The following is an 18,514-nucleotide window of genomic DNA, read 5'->3' on the forward strand; positions in this document are numbered from 1 at the left end:
GCCCCCACTAATTTAGCACTTTCACCATTTTGTGTAGCTATTCATCTCACCAAAGCTCCTTGATACCAAGAACTGGCCTTTTCATCTTTGCATTTTCACTTCTTAAATTCACTTTTAATTTATAGTCATTGGATGATTGCAAACATGTCTTTAACTGGGGGTTGGCAGTCATGGGTTAATGGATAGAATTTTAAAACACAATAGTCCCCCCTTATCTGTGGTTTCAGTTTCTGTGGTTTCAGTTACCTGCGGTCAACTGCGATCTGAAAATATTAAATGGAAAATTCCAGAAATAAACAATCCATTTTTTAAATGGCACACCTCTCTGAGTAGTGTGATGAGATCTCCTCTCGTCCAGCTCTGTCCTACCCTGGATGTGAATCATTTCTTTGTCCAACAGACCTACAGTGTATATGCTACCTGTCCATTAGTCATTTAGTAGCCGTTTGGGTTATCAGATCAACTGTCGCAGTATTGTAGTGCTTGTATTTTACTTAATAATGGCCCCAAAGTACAAGAGTAGTGATGCTGGCTATTCAGATATGCTAAAGTGAAACTGTAAAGTGCTTCCTTTAAGTGAAAAGGTAAGCATGTATAGGTAAAAACATACTATATATAGGGTTCAGTACTGTCCGTGGTTTCAGGGATCCACTGGGGCCTTGGAATGTATCTCCTGTGCATAAGGTGGACTATTGTATAGTCAGTAGATTACAGAGTTTAGATAGAGCTAGATTAGATGAGCCAACCTCCCTGAGCCTTAATTTCGCACATATAAAATTGGACTAACACCTACCCTATTTTAAAGTACTTTGTAAATTGTAAAGTGAAGTACAAGAATGTTGTTTACAAAGAATGCCTAGGACCACATGTGTTCCCAATGATTATTTCTGGAATTTAAATATCTGAAACTCCAAAAGAGCACAATTATATAAAGAAGATATTTTAGCACAAAAGGCATGGTATATAATATGGGACATAAAAAATAAAGATACGTGCTAAATGTGTATATCATAGAATTTTAAAACTTTTTGTACCATAACTCACAGTAAGAAATACAACTTTCATAGCCTCCCATCATATACACACATGTAACAAATCTCCTTGAACCAATATGCCTAATCTCACCACATGGGATATACTGTTTTCTTTTATGTTCTGTCTCATTTATTAAGCGATGGTCATGACCCACTGAATCAATACCATGGTCCACTAATGGGTTGTAATGGCAGTTTGAAAACACTTTCTTAAAAAACCCTTTATATATCATGTGAGTCTATTAAACAATAGACTCTGTCATTCTTTTGAATCTATCAAATATTTGTTCACCGTAAAGTAAGAAAAGCGTATTACCAACTGTTTAGGGATATGAACGTATTTGTTTTACTTATTAGTTCTCACACTGAAGATTATTTGTCATGCTTATTCTTTACCTTAAAAATATCAAAAAGCATCATGCAATAACTTTAAAGTACATGAACTCTTTTTTGCTGTGTTTGTGTGTTCTGTAAGCAATTTTCTTAACAGCTTTATTGAGGTAAAATTGACATACAATGAGTTATACATATTAAACCTCCGTTGGGTGCAACCGATCTCACAGATTCACTGCACACAAATTTTCAAATATCTAACAGTTAAGTATCACGACTCATCACTTACGTATCTTCCTCCTCTACTGTAACCTATCACCAGTCGTGTTGGTGACTTAGTACAGTAAAGACGTATTTCATATTTGAAAATTTGTGTGCAATGAATCTGTGAGATCAGTTGCGCCCAATGGAGGGTTAAAGTGTACAGTTTGATGTGTTTTCACATAAGTATGTACCCATGAACCCATCACCGCAATCAAGATAATGAACATATGCAGCACCCCCAAAGCTTCCTTGGGCCCTTTGTTTTCCCTCTCTGTCACCCTCCCCTTTACTAGGCACTCATTGTATGTTTTCTGTCACAATGCATTAGTTTGCATTTTCTAGTAATTTATATATATGGAATCATAGAGTATACACTTTTTTTTCCAAACTGCAAATTGCCCCAAGTTTTATTTGTAGTCCATACAAAAGGGGAAAAAATTAAGGTTTTTCTAACACCACCTACTTGGGGAGGTGGGGAAGTGGGACTGTACCACTCAGCGTCAGCTAGAACATCAGGGGTGAATAAATATACACTCCTTTATCTGGCTTCTTTCATGCAATATAATTCCTCTGAAATTCATCAATGTTGTAGCATGTATCAACAGTACATTCCTTTTATTGCTGAGGAGTATTTCCATTGTATGTATTCACCACTATTTATTCATTTGCTTAATGGATATTTGTGTTTTTTTAATTGTGGGCCATTATAGATCAAGCTACTATGAACATTTGTGTACAAGTCTTCATATGGGCATAGCTTTCATTTGATTTCGTATGAGTGGAATGACTCTATCATACGTTAGGGTATATTCTTAACATTCTAAGAGACTCTGACTATGTTTTAACAGCTTCTGTTGAAGGAGAAGCTAAGATAACAGTTCTTTTGAAAAGACTCACCAAGGTAGTCGTCATCCTAGTGCCATACTTGTAGTTTTCAGCTTGCTCTTTCAGATGGTACATCTTAAGTACCTCCTGCTTAGAAGACAATGATCTTTGTTCTATAAATTTATGAGATTATTATGTATTAGAAGCCAAGACTGAATTAAGACCTTTGTGGCCCCAAACACTGAGAAAAATTATCTCTTGGCCAAATATTAAGTCAAAGTCATTAAAACAATGCTCACTGTATTATACATATATATATATATATATATGTGTGTGTGTGTGTGTGTGTGTGTGTGTGTGTGCATATATATGTATATAATGATTATATGTATATAATGAGGTTTGTTAAATTCTTATTTTCCCCACAATAATAACTTGATTCTTTGAAACGAATACATCTAATCTCTGATTCTATAAAAAATACATATTTTGGGTGCCTCTTTTTTTCCTGAAGCTCTAAGCACATACATGCATAGTCTGCCTGAGTAGTCCTGAACAATACAATTCAATTCATGAACTAGGCTCTAACAGATTGCGTCTTCATTTTGGCTATTACTGTCCTTACCACTATCATAGATTGTGCTGCCAGGTCGATGGATTATTCAGAGGCCATGGATCATACCCTTAAAATGTGCTCTTTCAATAATGATTGCAGTAAAACTTTTTAAATGAGTGATTATACATATCTCTCTGAAAACATATCCAATTGTTGGATACTTCTTGTGTGAGACTCCCAGTTAAATTATCTTTTTCTTACAAACAGACTAGCATAATAAGAGCATAGTTTCTAGGTCCGGCCGAGTGGTGCGTTGGTTAATAGTTGGTTTGGGACACCAGCTCTGAGAAGCAGGGCCCCTGTCTGGATCCTACACGAGGGCCAGTGACACTGCACCCTCTACAGCTAAGATGGTGAACAACAGCTCAACCTGGAGCTGGGCTGCTGTGAGTCGCTGGTGCGGTATAGGCTGCAGTGGGGCTGGCCCACAGCTGGCGTGCGCTTTCGAGAGCAGCCGACCAGTGGCCAGCGATTGATCTGCCTCACCCGGAAGAGCGCAATGATAATACCTACATAGGCCAGTGAAGTGATGTCCTCCACAACTAGACTGAAGAACAAAAGGACAGCAACTTGTCTGTTCCCCTTCCCCGATTCCCCAATGCTGTTCTCCTCCCCCCAATTCTCCAATTAAAAAAAAAAAAGTGTAGGTTCTAGAGACTGCTGCCTTTTTTTTTAAGTGGCTTTGTGACTTCTAATTATTTAGGCTTTCTGTGTCTCACATGCCTCATCTTAAAATGGGGATTAAAATACCCACCTCAAATCATTGTGTGAACTAAGTGAGATATTTATATAGGGCTCTTAGCACAATGCTTGACTTATGGTTCAAACTGGTGAAAGTCACTGGCTTTAAAATACCAACGCTAGAGCTTGCTATTGAGAGGAAATGCTGGGTCTTAAGAATGTTGAAACTTTGAGGATGACAAAGACAATAATGGAGTACAAATACTATGTGAGAGTTAGAAAACAGAATTTGAAAGTTAATCTACCAAAGTATTGAAATTATTAGTGTCAGAAAAGGAACTCTCATACTACAGGGAATTTGATATTAATTAGAGTGTCTTGAGTATAACAGAAGAGATTCAATTAATGACATTATGTTAATAGGACTCTTGTGACTGCAAGACAGAAACCTATGTCAAATTGGTTTAAGCTCCCCCCCAAAAAAAAGTCGGAGGGAAGTATTGATTGGCTTACATAGTTGGGAGGTCCAGCAGTTACGAGCTTCAGACATGACTGAAGTTACGTGTTCAGTTACTGTTGTCAGGAATCTGTCTTTCCTTTATTTCTCAGGCCTGCTTTCCTCCTCCCTCTATAGGGGCAAAGATGAAAGCTCTCTGATTACGTTATACTTATGCCTAGTATCCTGATTAAACAAATGTGCTTCCCCCACCTCCAATAGTTGTAGCATACATCCTGGGGATGAGTTGGATAATTCTCATTGGCTGGGTTGTGTCAATCGTTTCACTAATCATTATGACCAAGTAGGTGAGTTGGCCAGCCTTGTGCCACATGTTCACTCTTGGAGCCCTAGCTTCAGTGGGGTTGGCTCCATCTGACTCACTTAGACTGAGAGTTGGGGAGAGACAGTTTCCCAAATGGAAAAGATACAGGGGCAGACAAAAAAACAAACAAACAAACACAAACAAAAGGCAGCTGCCCACGATTCCCGTGTGTTGATTTTCAATTATGTTTTCTGCACTATGAGGCTAAAGTGGAAAGGCCAACTTTTATCTAGCTAAAGAAGCAGAGAAATTAAAACAGGATCAGAAGAATAGAAATTAGATGGCTAAGTTTTCTTTTATATGACCTTTTGGAGTAGTACGAATTATATGTGAATGAGTAAAATAATGTATAAACTTCCCTTTTACTCTTTCAATATGAATATGTAAAGGGCCTTTATAAAGTCAAAATATTCTTTTTAGTCCCCCAAAGGTTTGGTTTATGGTACTGTGCCAGAGTTTGTATATTATGGAATAATATATTTCAGGGATCTTAAATATTTTATTAATTGAGAAATCCATTTGCTTTTGATTTGTTTCAGTGCATTTTCACTATCGATCAGAGAAGAATTCTTACATCCCTCATTTTTAGTCATCATTTTGACAGGGATAATACATTAAAACTTCATTAAGCTATTAAGATTTATTTTAAATAGCATATAAAATCTCTAAGCAATTGCTTTTCTCCAGGTGACTATATGTTTTATTAACTTTTGATTAAAAATATTGAAGACTTCAAATCCACTTAATTCATGATATTCTTCTAAATTTGCCATAATTGTATATACCGTTAGGGTTTTCTTTTATCATGAAGATAATTGTAGAATTTACCAACATGAGAGTTGTATCTTTTTAAAAGTTAATAGGTATATATTTAGTATACATCTTTATTTATAGTCTACCTTTTAAAAAAAGACTTGAAGTGTTTCTGATGAAGTTTATATACAATAAGGTTAACGAAAGCAAAATCAAATCCGAAACAAGGATGAGAAAGCAAATATACTAATCATAAAAGCTAAAATAAATTATATGCAGATATAAATAGATAGGTTGACTTGAACATTAAGTTGGCTCTGAGCTTCCAGCAGCTTTCTATCCCAGCAGCAGGAACAAAAAAATAAATAAATAACTAAAAGGAAATTCAGTGGATTACACTGTTGTCATCTAAAGGTAAGTGCCTAATAATTCTTCAAGAACAGAAAACTTTTCCTTGGTATTAAGTTCTAAAATGAATTCCTCATTTGAATTCTGTATAAATGAGACTTCATGCAAGATAATGGACAACACAGAAACAATATGGCTGTTCCTTATAAAATTCTTGGTAAAAGCAAACCATAGCATTAAAGTGTAACTCAGTGATAGTGATTCTGCTAAGGAGGACTAGGCTAATGATATTTAGGTAACATGTAGCTTTCTGATGGTCTAGCTATCTCCCTTGATATAAGAATAGATAGATTTCAGTGATACTTAGAATGTTTTTTCCTTAGGTGTTTCTTAAAAATCACTTTCTCAGTGAGGCATTTAATGAGAGCAGGACAGCAACAACAACAACAAAAATTGAGGTAATGGTCTGCCGAGGTCTTTGAATATTAAAATTTGAATATTGAAATTGTTGACTAAGGATCCATATGCTTTGAAAACAGGGAAAGTTGAAGTTAATATCCTGGCATGGAATTCCGACCAATATTCCCCACCTAATAGACAGGTTGTTTTCCAAATTAGTTCATATCATTGTATAGAAACTACATCTTTATGTAGAAAAATTTAGCTTTCTTTCTTTCTTTCTTTTTTTTTTTTTTGTAAAAAGGGTTTTTGGTCACCTAGCTTAACTTTTAAGGGTTTCCTCCCTCCCCCACCTTCCCCTACTCAATCCCAGCTTCAGAATCTCATAGAGTATTCCCTGACCTCCCAAATAAAAATTGTTTGGATAAAATTTTCTTTGGAAGATATGTCATTAATACATATTTTTAAAAAATTTCCTGCAAAGATCTGTTTCAGCTTTATTATAAGCAAAATAAAGATGCTATATTCTCTTCTGTGGTTTTTATTCTTGGATCTGCACAGTTGTTGAAATTTCCCTTGTTGAGAGGGTAGAAGAGCTATGGTATTTGAATAACAAAAACAATAAAACAAAAACTGCTACCAGTATCCTTTATTGAGTATCTTCTATATGCAGGTATTGTGCTAAACTCTTTACATGTGTTATTTTATTTAACTTTCACATAATAGACAGAGCCTATTATCATCCCCGTTTTAATAATGAGAAAACTAAAACTCAGGTTGCCCTGAACTTATATAACTAATAAGTGGCAGCAGCAGGATTTGAACCCAGATCTCTCTACTAGCTTTTAACCACGACGCAGTGTTGCCTGTGAAGGAAATCTGAATATTCATGCATTAGCATTTGAGGTCATTATATCATTTCTTCTTCCTGGTGTTTCTGGCAAAAATTGCCGCAGGATCATGATCCTTTGGAATGCTCTTAGATTCTGGCTTAAATGAGTTATTTTTCTTTAAAAAACATAATTTTTCTAAAAAATAAAACCCAATTTAGAATTGCTCATATTTTTATAGCAGAATAATTATACCTTAACTTCTATTCTTAGAGCTTTCTTTAATAATGAATTTTGAATATCTTCTTTGGAACGGGACCAGAGTCATCTTCCAGTCATAACTGAAAGTTGAACAGTTTCATTTGTTTCTTAAAAGAGCTTACTCACCTTGGTAATGGCTTTGTAGTCTTCCACACTTAGCATGCCCGCATGCGGAAATAAAAAATTACTTGTGATGATGAGACTTGGCTTAATACCTCTATAATTGCTATGTCAGTGAACACTGTAGCCAACAGCCACATGTGACTATTTAAATTTAAATTAATTAAAATTATTACAATTAAAAATTCCGTTCTTAGCCACATTTCAAATGTTAAGTAGCCACATGTGGCTACTACTGTATTAGATAGTGCAAATTATAGAATATTTTCATCGTCACAGGAAGTTTTCTATTAATAGCAGTGCTGCTCTAGAATGTACCTTTTTCAGGTCCCCTCCCCTGCCTTCCTTGTGTCCCCAAAACAAAATGGCTTTCTCCAAAAATGACCTCTATAGCTTTCATAATTAGGGAGACAGTTTATCTTCCCAATGATTTCCTATAATATTTGACATGAGAAATTTTTGTTGGCCCGCAGTTAATATTTCTGTGGGACAAGGACAGCATGGTAACCCAAACTGAGTTCATCTTACTAAAATGGCAAGTCCGTAGAGCCAGCTAGTTTTTATTTGCCAGATTTCATATTGAGCCAACGTCTTCAATTATTAGAAGCATTTATAGACTCTGTTTTGTTGAATTACTTCAAAGACTACTCTGATCCCTCTTGGATTTATTGTTCCAAATGATGTTGTCATCAAACCTTACAGCAAATGTAAGCTTCTATAACAGATTTGGTCATCTTATTGATATGCTCCACAAAGACGTTGCCTCCTTCTGTTAGTCTGTATTATTTTGGAAGAAAAAAATGTTTTGTGTAAATCGTATTCCTTTACTGTATCCTGGTTGGCTTTGATTACTCTTAAAAGAAAGAGATGTATTTTCTTCACTGTCTTTTCATTTGTATGTTTTAAATAATCTGGGTACGTGGACATATTGATTTAGGCCAACGTGGTGCACTCAGGCCTACAAGGAATGTACCAGCATGGCATTGCTCTTGAGTCCTCCCTCTTACGTAGGTAAATTTCTTTGGTCTGTCTTTTCCGTAGTGGTATTCTATAATAAGCTCCTGTGAGAAATTTGTTGAATATGTTGTTTGCCAATGATATTCTATTGCTTTAGTATATACAACAGTACACTGAACATCTTTGCTGTGTGTAAAATAGTCCTTGAAAGTTGTCTTTTTCCAAAAGAGCTAAGCAGTGTGCGATACTCAGTAGTGTCAGGTTTGCACTCTTCGTAAGAAATAGGCAACTGCTTTCCTTCTCTCAGCTGTACAAATATCTGGTTGAGAGAACAGACCTCTGTTCAGAATGTTCCTGGTCACTGGATACCTCATTACTGAGGCCTTATATTAACCATTATTGTTCCAGTTTCAAGGATTTAAGGCCATTTCCCAAGTTCAAAAAAGTTGTAATCCGTATTAGTAATTGTGAAGCAAAATGATGGGGTGCCTGGGGCAGTACATTATATTACTCTCCACTTTTGTGTAACTTTGAAAGTTTTTTAAATAGTAAAGAAATGTCACGAGTTATTTGTGTTTGTGCTATTGAATTGTATGAGTTCCTTATATATTTTGGAAATTAACCCCTATCAGATGTATGGTTTGCAAATATTTTCTCCCATTTCATAGTTGCCTTTTCATTCTGTTGATTATTTACTTTGTTGTGCAGACACTTTTTAGTTTACTGTAGTCCCACTTGTCTATTTTTGGTTTTCTTGCTTGTGTTTTTGGTGTCATATCCAAGAAATCATTGCCAAGAGCAATGTCAAGGATGGGCAAAAGACTTGAATAGACATGTCAACAAAGAAGACATACAAATGGCCAACAGGTATATGAAAAGATGCCCAATGTCATTAATTGTCAGGAAAATGCAAATCAAAACTACAATGAGATATCACCTTATATTTCTTAGGTTGGCTATTATTAAAAAAATAAAATTAAGTGTTGGCAAGGTTGTGGAGAAATTGGAACCCTTGTTGGCAAGGTTGGTGGGAATGTAAAATGGTGCAACAGCTATGGAAAATGGTATAGAGAGCTGCCTCATAAAATTAAAAATAGAAGCATAACCATATGATCCAGCTATCCCACTTCTAGGTATGTATCCAAAAGAATTGAATTCAGGATCTTGAAGAGATACCTTGACTCCCATTATAGCACTATTCACAATAACTAAGATATGGAAATAACCCAAGTGTCCAATCACAGATGAATGGATAAAGAAAATGTGGTATATAATACAAAGGAATATTAGTCAGCCTTTAAAAAGAGGGAAATCCTGCCATTTGTGACAACATGGATGAAACTGGAAGACATTATGCTAAGTGAAATAATAAGTCAGCCATAAAAAGACAAATACTGCATGAGTCCACTTATACAATATCTAAAATAGTCAAACTCATAGAAGCAGAGAACACAATAGTGGTTGCCAGTGGCTGGAGGGAGAGGGAAATTGTTAAGTGGGGAGTTGTTATTCAATGGTTATCGTTTCACTTGTGCTAGATGAATAAGCTCTAGAGATAGGCTGTAAACATAGTGCCTATAGTTAGTAAGACAGTATTGTATTGTGTACTTCAAAATTTGCTAAGAGGGTAGATCTCATGTTAAGTGTTCTTATCACAAAAACCAAAAACAACAAAAACCCCACAAAGGAACACCAGGAAACTCTGAGTGATGTTGGATATGTCTACTACCTTGACTATGGTGATAGTAATCACAGATGTTTGCATAGCTCCAAACTCATCAAATTGTACACATTAAATATGTGCAGTTCTTTGTATACCAACTATACTTTAATAAAGCTGTTAAAGCTTATTTTAATTTAAAAAATGCCATGAGCATTTGGGTGAATTTAATACAGTTGTTTTTGCTGTTCATAAGAAGGGATCTTATTAAAATCAAAATTTGCTCTAAGATTCATTAAGAGTTCTTTGGGAGCTGTGTCTTAGTTGAATGTCAGAAGTTTAATAAACCAATGAGGAAATGTTCTACCTTATTTAAAGGTAGCAATAAGTTACTCTTCCACACCCACTCTTGATGCATCACAAAGGTTGGCAAGATGATATTGTTCTACAAAACAATTACATTTATGTAATATTGTCTTATATATTTATATTTCCCTAATCACTAGGTTATTTCCTTACTATTTTGTTTTGATGAGTGTTGGGGTACAGGGCATACATGTCCACAAGTCACCAATTTTAGAAACTATTTCCCTGACTTGGGTTTTTTTTTTTTAATCACCTCACATCATGCACATGGCTGCACAGCAAGAAAAGGATTAAAGAAAATACTTATAACGAATAACAGATTGTCATTCTTCTATATTACATTTTTAGTAGCATTGATTCCACTGAAATTCTCTTTTGATTCCCTCATTCAATATTCAATAGCAATAATGTTTTCAACACACACACACACACACACACACACACACACACACACTCACTCACTCACTCACTCACTCACTCACTCACTCACTCACTCTCCTCAAGCTGCCAGTCTGTTTTAAGGCCGTGGCAGACGCCTGATTGGCGGGCTCTGTTTATTCTGTGACCAGATTCCTTCTAAAAGGAGGCAGGCCATGACTGCCTGAAGCCTATTGGCCAGAACTGCTCTGGACCCGCCCTTTCTTTTTCATGGCACACACCACAGCGAAGTCAGTGCGGAATCCTAAACCAGCCCAATTTACATCCATTCATGAATCTGTGACGTCAGCAAGCCTTCGGGCTCCTTTGCGGTGGGCTGGAGGATTGTGTGGGTGGAATCCCCCTCCCCCTTATTTTTCTAATTCTGCAAGGTTTTAAATTAAACCTTCCATCTTTTTAAAGCAAGAAAATGGAACTGCATGTGTAGGAATTCTTCATTGTTGTGAGTACCGCACTCTATTTTTTTTCTGTTTCATCAGCATGTATTTCGCAAGGACAGATGGAAAATCTATTTGTGATTTGAGGTGATTAGAAAGCTGATATTATTGAGGGAGACAAGGTGGGAGAGACAGACAGACAGAGACAGAAACCTGAAACCCCGTTACAGCTAAGGAGCCTCCGAAGCTGACAGCTGGTTTTCCCGTGCTTGTCTGCCTGCTAGACGTGGACATTTTTCCTTTACGGCTCTGCACGTTACCTCTGGGTGCTGGCTTGGCTTTCCGTAAAGGGGGATTCATTTCTCTGAGAGATGACAGAGACTGTATTAGAGGAAACCGGAACTGATACTAGAAAGGTGCTGGGGAAAGCCGGGCCAGCTAGAAGGAGCAGGTTCTGTCCTGCTGAGCACTTGCCTTCCTTTCTGTGTCTCACCCTTCACCTTGCCTTTGTTTCATAATTGTGTGACAATCAATATCTTGGGGCTGCAATTTGGGGAAGATGAATACTTATCCAACCATTTTTTGCAAAAGCTTTTATAATGGGAGCTGTAATGCTGTATGTATACATCTTTGTAGCTTTTTATGTCACTCTGTACCTTTTATTTATAGTTTAAAAAACTTAAAAGCCTGCTCCAGAAGCAAAAGGGGAATTAGCCTTAAATTCTGATATTTTTTATATTCCCTTATGAAAACAAAGAAGTGGTTTCTCAATATATTTCCATCAGATTGTGTAGAAATGCACATGAGTATTTTGCTAAGATACTGAAAATAGTTTATTTCAGAGTGTTTGGGAAACATGGCAAAGTTCTGATATGTTCCATGTATTATTAAGTTGGTTTGATAGCTTGCTTGGAGTTTTAACAATTAGTGAGTGTGTGTGACTGAATTTGTTTTCTAAGGCTCTGCTTGATTCCAGTAAAGAAGAGGGATATGACATTGTGACATGTTCTGCCCCTGGGCAGCTCCTCAACCCAAATAATAGAATAGCATTTTCCAACTGCCTTACTTTGAACAATTTATGTTCTAGTTGGCAGCCTGTACCTGGTTGTTCTTTTCAGTGAGAGAGAAAGCAAAATGTCTGTTATTTCTTATCATCCACCCTTATCATGTTTACCTTGTATACTTAAGTTTCAAGAATTTCATATTATAATCTTTTCTCATGAAACAAGGCTCTAATTATGGCTCTAATGCTATCTTTTGAATTTTCTTACTAATGAATCTTCCAACTGTAAACTCATTGCATTTCAAAATTACTCGAGGATTTAGAATTTTCTTTTGTTTCTCATCTTGACATTGCCCTCACACATGTCACTTTTCTGAGTGGATGTGAGCTCACTAGAGTTATAGAAGGGAAAACTTCTGCCTGAGTCTAAACCAGGTTTTTATCCTATATTCAGACAACTATGGTTTCATATTTTGCTATTTGTTATTTGCTGGGTTAACAAATGACACAGTTCCCTATATTTGTAAACATCTGGACTCATTTCAGCATTTGTGTGTGTGTGTGTGTGTGTGTGTGTGTGTGTGTACCTTCAGAGACTTTTAAAAGGTAGCAATTTCAAAGCTATTTTAATTTACTGAAGTTTACCAGATCACACTGTCAGGTCAAAACACTGAATTCTTAGGGTTTTTTAAAAAATGGGCTTAATAATCAAATTCACCTTAAGAAATGTTCATCAGACTGTTTTTTATGTCCATATTGCCGAGAGAGCTTTATTTCCATGAAAGAAATACAGTCTGCTCTTTGGACTTGGTAAAGTAAACCTGCCTCTTTAAGGCACAGAGTGGCTATAGAAACTCCCTCTCTCTCTCCACTCCTAGTGGCTGTATTCTAGATTATATTTATTTTCATGTATAGTGTACTTGTAGGGAAAAAAAAACAATAACTCTTAATTGTTTAATATCAAACAATAAAATCCTGTGTATCAGTGACTGTCAATAGATGGCTTTCTGTTTAAAAATTGAAGCTACTCCAGAAGTAGGAATTAATTTATTTAGTAAACAAAGTCAGCCAAACCAGAGCCATGTCCTGGGGAACTGTCAAAAGAATGGTTCCTAAGGGCCAGAGGCCACATCCACTGGTATATGACGGAACAATTATACGTTGGATGGCAGAACCGGTCAGTTTGGTTTGCATTGTCGACCTACCCTCTCTCTACGAGCTACAACTGAATTAGTTGCTTGGGGAGTTCAAATGAATTGAAATAGCCAAGATGACCAATTCTGCCAGGTGCTGGCCTGATTCTTGTAATTTTAGTTGAAATAAACAACATTTCTTAAGAATACTCTTTTACTTTAAAAAAAAATTAAAGATATCACACTCCTTGCTCTGTTAGGTATTATTTCTTAAGGATATGGGGGAGAGAAACATTTAGAAGATGCCATCTTTACCCCTAAGGAATCTAGAAGGTAAGCTACCATATGACATATATTGTGTTGTAGTTCAGAAATTGGTCTCTGTAAATAGACTTTAAGATTAGAATTACCTGGGGAACACTCTCTCTCTCTCTCTCTCTCTCTCTCTCTCTCTCTCTCTCTCTCTCTCTCTCTCTCTCTTCCTCCCTCCCCCTCCCCCCTCCCCCCTCATCATTGGTTTTTAGTATATCTAGAGTTGTTCAACCATCACCACAATCCATTTTAGAACATTTTCATTATTGCAGAAAGAAACCCCATACATATTAGCAGCCACTCCTCATTTCCCCTCAAGCCCCCAGCCCTAGGCAACCACTAATCATCTACTTTTCTCTATACATAGATTTGCCTATTCTGATCGTTTCATATAAATGAAATCATAGATATGATTTTTTGTGACTAGTTTCTTTTGCTTAGTATGAATTTCCAAAGGTCACCTATGTAGAACATATCAGTGCTTCATTTATTTTATTACTAAATAATATTCCATTTTACAAATATACCACATTTTATTTATCCATTCATCAATTGATGGACATTTGAGTTGTTTCTACTTTTTGGCTATTATGAATAATGCTGCCATGTAAATTTGTGAAAAAGTCTTTGTGTGAACATGTTTTCATTTCTCTTGATTATATACCTAGCAATGGAATTGCTGGGTCATATGATAACTATATGTTTAACATTTTCAGGAAATGCCAAACTGTTTTCCAAAAGCAGCTGCACCATTTTACATTCCCACCAGCAATGTATGAGGGTTTATATTTCTCTACAACCTCTCCAACACTTATTATTTTTCTTTTTGATGAGAGCCATTTTAGTGAGTTTGAAGTAGTATTTGTTTGTGGCTTTTGTTTTCATTTCCCTAATGGCTGATGATGTTGAGCATCTTTTCATGTGTTTACTGGCTACCTGTGTTTCTTCTCTGAAGAAGTGTCTAGTCAAATCATTTGCCCATTTTAAAAATTAGGTTGTTTATCTTTTTATTTTTGAGCTTAAGTGTTCTTTATGTGTTCTGGATACAAGTTCTTTATCAAATATATGGCTTGCAAATATATTTTTTCATTCGCTGGGTTGTCTTTTTACTTTCTTGATGTCGTTCTCAGCACAAAATTTTTTATTTTGATGAAGTTCATTTTTTTCTTTTGTCGCTTGTGCTTTTGGTGTCATATCTAAGAAGGCTTTGCCTAACCCAAGATTATGAAGATTCATTCCTATGTTTTCTTCTGTAGGAGTTTTATAGTTTTAGGTCTTATATTTAAGTCTGTGATCCATTTTGAGTTCATATTTGTGCATGGGTTCAATTTCATTCTTTTGAAGGAGGATATCCAGTTCCAGCAATATTTGTTGAAAAAACTGTTGTTTCCCCTCATTGAATTGTCTTGGCATCCTACCAGGGAACTTTAAAAAAAATACTGTTGCATGCTCCTACCTCCAGAGATCCATATTTAATTAATCGGTGATGGGGCCCAGACATCTGCATTTTTAAAAGCTCCCCACATGATTCTAATATGCAGTGAGAGCTGAAAACTATTGGCATGGACTGAGAGCTAGTCTTAGAAAAGAAGAGGGACACGACTTCTGAATCAGGAGAGAGAGGATGAGTGAAGACATAGGATTCTGATATGGAAAGGAGGGAAGAGAGGAAAATTAAGAAGATTCATACCAGAAAGCATGGATTTTCTTGCTAAGTAGGAGTTAGTCACTTTTTTTTTTACAAATTTTGGGAGGGTTGTATTTATTATTTTTTTTATTTTTAATTTTTTTATTGTTAGTTTCAGGTGTACAGAGCAATGCAATAGTTATCCTTTTCACCCTTCGCATAGAAACAACTCCCCTCCCCCATCTACTACCCTCCCACCCCCGATATCATACTTACCTATTACAATTCCATTGACTCCATTCCCACACTCTATTCCACATCCCGTGACTGTATGTATATATAATTATACTTGACATACATTATTATTCAACATCAGCTTCAGAAATATAGTGTGGTCACTTTTAAAGAGAGAGGGGATCACTGGAGGTTAGTGAAATATATTAAATTAAAGGAAGAGAAAGAACGAACATTTAAGCAACTTCTACACACCTATAAATCTGCTAGGAGCTTTCACATACATTATTTTATTTAAAATATAATCTTAATGATGTGAAGTACATATTATTACTCCCATTTTACAGATGAGAATACAGGCTCAGAAAGGTGGCTGACTCAGCCAAAGACACCAGGTAATGCACGTTCATACCCAATTTTCAAAACCAGCTCTAATTCTTAAGTTCATTCTCTTTCTTCTGTGTACCATGGATTATGAGCTCTGAGTTCTACCAGGAGTTGTTATTGGTCCAGTCCAGCATGAATCTAAGATCTCTTCTAGCAATGCTGTGGACTGGACAAAGAGTAAGATGAGTTGGATGGTGGGGCTAATATAAGGATAAGTGTTGGCATAGCAGGTGCAGTAGAAGATAAGAGGGTAGGAGTAAATGAAGATTATCATGTGATAGCTAATCATGGAGCCCAGGCTGACTATATTCTGCCTAGATGTAGCTGGAAGAAAAAATTCTAAGAAGATGGAGGGCCAATATGGAGGGCATGCAAGAATGATTGTAGGGAATAGTGGGGTGATCATGATGGAAAAGAGGATATATCAAATAGAATTGGGAGGTGTAGAAGTGTTCATTTAATCAGCAAATACCGGGGGTGCCAAAAAAATGTATACACATGACTTGTATTCACCTTTTGTTATTGGTATATACTGAGTATTACAATTTTAATACATGTTTTCCTTTCTCAAAAGGGTGTACATTTTTTGCACCCTCTGTATTTATTGAGCGTGTACTTTGTTTTTCTAGATATTGGTTACCCAGCAGTGGAAAAAACAGACATAAATTCTTGTCCTCTTGGGGGCTTATTTTATTGGGGAAGACAAACATTGAATAAGTAAATTATGTTTATTTTTTTTATTTTTATTTTTTTAAAGATTTTTATTGGGGAATTGGGGGGATGGGGTAAAGTAAAAAAGGGACTTTTTCATTGTGTGGTCTTTGTGAAGATAATCGATTCCTCAAAGTAAGGAACCGTTAGACCAAGGGGCCGTGGTTGACCAAGTCAGACACTTTGTGTATATAAAGAGCATCTTCTAAGTACTAAAACTCAAAGTGAATATTTAGTATCAACTTTTTGTTTACTACATTTTACCTCGTGCTTGGCACAGAGTAGATATTCCATAAACATTTGTTTATTGTGACACCATTTTTTTGGATTAGTGATTTTTTCCACTGGGCAGAGGCCAAAGCAGGGGTGGTGCTTGAGAGACTTTCAGACTTGCTTGCAGCCCTATCAGGATAGATCCTTCTGAGTATGTGTGTGGATGTGTGTGTGCCTGTGTGTCCATAATGTCACCATTGAAAATCTCTGCAGAGTGAGTGATTGTTATGAGAGGGGTGTGTCCAGTTCCCAGATGACTTGGGCAGAGAACCACCAGTGCAGACAATATAGGAGACATGTTTTTTTGCTTTTAACATTTTAATAGGAGAGTCACATGCATCACTGTGGAGAGGGTGAATCGAACCTTTGGTGTATAATAAAGTTTTTAATAATGAAGTTCTGTTATGTAACCATATTCCTCCCTTTTTTCTTTATCTAGAAGATAACTTATATGAAGAATGTATAAAATCAACAAGTTGTCTATTTACCTGCTGTAAGGCACAGTGATGCCATAGGAAAAAGATAGGACTAAAGACTAAAAGGCCCATGTGGCAGTCTCAGGTCATTCATGGCAAGATAATTCTCTCAGCTTTTAAAAATTTTTCCTCATCTTTGGTTTTAACATATGAGATGAAGAAATTGTTTTTATTGATCTCAAATATCCTTTCTAACTCTAACATGGTAGGATTCTTGGAATGTGGTTATTACTGAGATCCAATAGGTAAGTGGCAATTTCTAAGACAATCTGGTTAAAATCTCCCATTTTTTCAGAGTACCTTTGAAGGAGTTTAACCCCCCGCGGGGTGCTGCTACAGGTGAGGAGGCAGCACGTGTCAGAAGTATTTCAGGTGGAGATATCTGAGTGAGACATAGAAAGGTTAAATCACTTTCAGGTTTGCCCAGGAACTTCCTCATAAGCAGGGAATAGAGTTCTGATGAGATCTGACCTTGCCATCTTTAGGCATGCCCATTATAAATGTCATCTGTCTTGGCCATTGTTCTTTGTAGTTAAGAGAGAGTTTTCATTAGACTACTGATTTGGCGGTCTGGGCTCATAGGGGATGTGGGAACAGATAGTCTAATAACCTCAGTATTGTTGTGTGTTGTAGCTTTTTCCTTGATCTTTTCCTTTGGGTTTTATTAGGGTTCGTAAGAAACAAAATTCATCATATTGGCTTTTTCTGTTCATCTCTCACTACCTCCTATCATTCTCCAACTTAGGCTGAAGCATGAGTTAGAGAAAAGGGAAAAATTGCAGCAAATAAGAAAATGAAGGCTCATAAAATCCATAAACGGTATAACCAGTCTTTGAAACAATGAGATTTTGCTAAATTGTATGAGAGTTACTAGATTTTGAAAATTATTCTTTTCGGAATTTCGGTTGATGAATTGGTGTTTTGAATTTGTAGGTTCTGTAAGAGTAAAAAGATAAATTTTAAAAATTACAAAACAGAAAACTTCATTTTCATTGTTTATCAGTCTAGAATTTGTCTTATATTCTTTTTTATTTGTGTAACAGTCAAGCAGAGAGGGCTAATGCTAGTCCTAACATCTATAATAATTTTATATAGTTCCATTTAATAATAATACTTATATGTGTAGCAGTGTGGTAAAAACATCTTGCAAAAAGTAATCATATATTGCAATTGCTACGCAATCCTAAGAGAATGTGTAGTAACTGTGCAATTTCAATTGTTTAAGAATTTTTTTAAAGAAAAACAATATAGGACTTCCCACTGACAGATAGTATT

General features: G+C 36.1%; 1 protein-coding gene across 7 annotated transcripts in view; it reads left to right on the forward strand.

Annotated features, from left to right (window-relative positions):
* The window catches only part of MAP3K13 (mitogen-activated protein kinase kinase kinase 13), a 135,083-nt gene that overhangs the window by 41,456 nt on the left and 75,113 nt on the right, over positions 1-18,514 (forward strand). Inside the window, exons 1-2 of one of the 7 annotated variants that reach the window (XM_019623716.1) lie at positions 10,937-11,148; positions 13,480-13,552. The exons of 5 other annotated variants lie outside the window; for them this stretch is intronic. The gene's annotated coding sequence lies outside the window, so the exon portion shown is untranslated. Of the gene's footprint in view, positions 1-10,906; positions 11,149-13,479; positions 13,553-18,514 lie in introns of those variants that run through there. One more of the 7 variants, XM_019623703.1, reaches the window with a different exon arrangement.

The sequence above is a fragment of the Hipposideros armiger genome, unplaced genomic scaffold, assembly GCF_001890085.2.
Source record: "Hipposideros armiger isolate ML-2016 unplaced genomic scaffold, ASM189008v1 scaffold_14, whole genome shotgun sequence".
Taxonomy (NCBI): domain Eukaryota; kingdom Metazoa; phylum Chordata; class Mammalia; order Chiroptera; family Hipposideridae; genus Hipposideros; species Hipposideros armiger.